Raw genomic sequence first — 4,103 nt, forward strand, 5'->3', positions numbered from 1 at the left:
AAAACTTTCTTAATTTCACTTAACAAGGGCGCAATTGGAACTTTCTGTGGTCAAACTCTGTGGCAGATCCGGTTGCAGGTAAGTGAAAATTTCGGAGGTAAATGAAGATTTCGGAGGTAAGTGGCCCTACAATTATAAATGGGCCCGGCCGACCGACCAGGCCCGACCGACCGGATTGAAGTTAGGCCTGACCTGACAGGTTAAGGTAGGTCTGACCGGACAGAACCACTTAAAGTGGGCCCAACCGACGGGATTAAAGTGCCAACGTTGGAGAAGTTTATCACAGCCATGACAAACTACAACAATGCAAACCAGGATGGCTTGATCCAAAGGGCTCCAACGTATCGCGCGCAAGACGGGAGACAAGATCCTTGTGGTCAAATACATTCAATCCCTAGTCTTGCCGGCGAAGCGGTCGGCATCGTTGCAGGCCAATGAGAGGCTGTGGCTTGTTATGCCTGCGAAAAAACGCATAACAAGCCACACTGACCCACTCTTTCCATTTGCCTATGGTTTGGGATTTTTTTTCTTCCTTTTCTCCCCTCTCCCCCCCCCTCCTTTTTTTCCGGCAAACATAACAGTAACAAACTAATTAACCTCTAGCATGGATTAGTTTGATCAGCTCGCAGCTTTTCCTAACCTTCTTGACATGAAATCATGGCATTAGTAGACATGGCTGCGGTTACATAATTTTCCAAGAAAAGCTATAATGGGAGATAGAAAGGATAGAACGTTGGTTTCAAGACGCTATCCACCATGTTGCATCAACAAAACTGCACAGGAGGCTAACCTTGACTCGTTTCTGCACTGTCAATTATAGCTGATTCAATGGATCTATCACCCATGGGGACCTTGGGGACCGTGTGATGGTAACCCTAGGCTGCAGGCGTTAGATGCAGCATAGGATTAACTAGGTGAGTAACGCGGTAATTACTTGGCGTTTCCCTGAGACGCCGACTGTTAAGATGAGCACGACGCCTGCGAGAGACGGAAACACCCCGACAGGCTTATAGACCGTGAAGACCTCAGCCCCCATGACAGAGCAGAAGAGCAACGAGTCGGTCGATATTACCACCCCAAAAGCTGCCACCGATGCCTCAGGGCCCCATAGGTCAGGAGAGAATTGCCTTGGTGACCCAGGCCTCCACCAAAACGGCAAAGAGGTTCTTGGCTCGGCGTGCTCGCTTTGGCCGACACAAATGGCAAACACAAGCCACCCCTCTCTTCAAGCAGTGATTGCAGGGGTAGCAACTAAACCCCTAATCTACTATTATTCCCAAGACAGCATTTATGCAGGCTAGTAACTTGCAAGATACAAGAGTTGAAGTATAGAAGAGAAAGAGGTGCTGCTGCTTTTAAACTAAAATTGGTGATTATGGAAAATTTCAGTGTCTAAAAATATTTAGAATTTAGACAAAAGGTTTGCTACTAAACTGAAAGATTTGTCTCAGTTTAGGATCTCAAGACAAAAAGGCCCTATTAACCCATAAGCAACAACCGAAAGCTAGTGGGCGTCATTGTGTGTGATCCCAACAATTGCACCTCCATCCAGACCCCCGATAAACTCTGCCGCCTTCTTTGCCGCGTCTCGGAAATCGCCCTCGACAATGTAAGCCCCTTTCCACTTCTTGTGAACGCTTCACTGGTGAGGGGGCCCGCAAGCTCTTTGGCCCGCCTACCTTTGGGAAAATCTTCAGCCCTATCAGTCCACATCAAATTGCCCGCCCGTGGCCGGCGTCCACTCGGAAATCAGCTCGACTCGCAAATTAAAACCCAACCCGCCAATGAACTGCACCAATATGCAACCCACTCCTCCCCACTTACCGCCTCCCCCCCCCCCCCCTTCCAACTCTTCGCCTCCTCAGGAACAAGTAGAGGAAGCAGAGGGTTCGGCTGTGTGCCACTCCTCACAATCTACACACACTCCTTGCCAAAGACCCTCAATGCACTCGCCTTCCTGTCACGAGTATCTCTCCATCAAACCTATGTTAAAGATAACAGCAAGATACATCTTGGCAGACACAGTTGTCAGCTGTTCTTCGTAGTGTACTCGGCCTTTGTCGAGGCACTACCCACCATCTCTGGGCCCTTATAGACGGCATCTCCGTATGCCAGTGGCCGTGCCCCATCGGAGACTACCCTGTCGCGGGACTACTTTATTATAGAGCTGAGAGACGGATCAGAAAATTCGGTATTACTTTCAACAAGGAAGATGCCCTGTGCGAGCTCTTGGATGAATTATTCAAAGACGCGTGGAACGCGCTGGAATAGATCCTCGAAACGGGAGAAGATCTGGTCTGCGACAGAATCGCCAAGGCTATTCCCAAGGATCTCAAGGATCAGGTCTTCCAAATTGTTGTTTCATGTGTACTGTAATTATATGCGTTGGAGATGCTGGTGCTGAAGGGCTTGATAGCTATTGATGAAGCAGTTCCCTAAACTTGTCTAGCTAAGGCGTGCAATGTCAAGCCACCATGCGGAAAAGGTGTCGAGACTAGTATCATTTGGGACAGAACCGAGAGTGTATCGTCGGACCATCTTAACAGCGCAGCTGTCCAATGGGAACATGAGGAGGAAATACTCGCACGCTGGTGGAACGCCCTAGAGAGAGCTGTTTCGCGCCATGCCACAAAATAACCAAGCGCATTCGGCGACTCTCGCTCAAGCCCTGCATCTGTCTAAGGCATCAAGCTGGCTTTTCGCTTTCTCGGAACTAGTGGTTTGTCGGAAAGCAAAAGAGCCACGCAAAAGCTACTTGCGGCTCTCTGATTTTGTCTAGCCAGAGCTTGACAAGCTGTTGTCAGTGTGTGGGGTTGCAGGCTGGTGGTAGCAAGCCTACTTCCATCTAGCTAGCAAAGGCGCGCTAGGAACCGCTGCCAAGAGCATATGCAACGAGCTGAAGCAGTCGCGGAGGCTTCAGAAGCCTACCCGAATGGTCGTTGACGAGACAGGTCTCTGAAAAGTTATCGGCACCAAGGACCAAATCAAGGTCCAGCCCACGCCAACCAAGGTGACTTTGAGATAAATTCTGAGAGATGAGGAAAGGCAATGACGAGAAAAGCCTCTTATCTACTGGACTCTTAAGCATAACAAGAAACGAGGACTGGGGGTAAAGATTGTCGCGGCCTTGTTGCACCTCTTCAGCAGCTCGCCCTTGTAGGCACAGCCCTATAATGCCAACGCCATCCATATCCCAAACAATGACATGTCAGGCAAGGACTCTGACCTGCAGGCCTATGTATATTTCTGTCTTGCTTCCCAACCAGCTGCCTAGAGATAGAAGCTGACAAGGGAGACCATCTCTTCTAGTCTTTACGGCCATCCTATTAGAACTTGAGACATAAAAGGAGATTGTCTTGTTTAACTAGGACATTGACTGACCGCTAGCAGAGCCGTTGTTGCATTTGGCGGTTATTCGGCATCACAAGGGCAATGTTGAGGCTAGCTTTTACTACATTATCAACGACTGCCTTGATCAATACTTTGATTTCAGTGATACGGACAGAAACAGCTACCACACCAAGATCCACCGAGTTATTTAACAAGATGTCATGCCTCTGACAGAACAATACAAAGTGCTCTGGAAAATGAGGCAGCATACAACACGCAGGACTTGAGACGGTGACAGCCGGTTGTCGATGGACTTTGGGCTAGCCACTTGGCAGGCAGGGCATGGCATGGCACCTCGGAGGTCTGGATCGACAGATGAACACGATTGCTGAGACGGCTGATAATAAGTCCCAATACCAAGCGCATTATGCTGCGGCTGTTGCATTATTGATGATCTTGGAGCTGGTTTTGCGAGGTGAGTTGTAGAGTGGTATAGTTGGAGCGTCATGTCTGAGAGGAGAGTCTCAAGTTTCCAGCTATCAGTTAGAAAAGCAGAGAAGTTGTTTTCGGGGTAAATTGCCTCATTTCATAAAGCTAATACCGAAGTTGCTGGCACGGGAGCTACCCATATGTTGCGGACTGGCAGGGTGTGGTGCGCTGCTGTTACTTTGGATCATCCAAGTAATTAGGAGTAAGTTGAAGACCCTCTAGAATCTCGAAGCTCTCAAAGTTATGCTTCACTAAACTGGTTCGTTATATCTCGATCCTCAAGC

General features: G+C 48.8%; 1 protein-coding gene across 1 annotated transcript in view; it reads left to right on the forward strand.

Moving 5' to 3' along the window:
* Positions 1-26, forward strand: part of QBC33DRAFT_602111 (uncharacterized protein) — a gene marked incomplete at its 5' end in the record, with an annotated part of 776 nt that extends 750 nt beyond the window's left edge. The window contains one exon of the mRNA XM_060432141.1: positions 1-26. This exon is cut by the window's left edge and continues 412 nt beyond it.
* Positions 27-4,103: the final 4,077 nt, after the last annotated feature.

The sequence above is a fragment of the Phialemonium atrogriseum genome (genome assembly GCF_030411735.1).
Source record: "Phialemonium atrogriseum strain 8032-3 unplaced genomic scaffold QBC33scaffold_46, whole genome shotgun sequence".
NCBI lineage: Eukaryota > Fungi > Ascomycota > Sordariomycetes > Cephalothecales > Cephalothecaceae > Phialemonium > Phialemonium atrogriseum.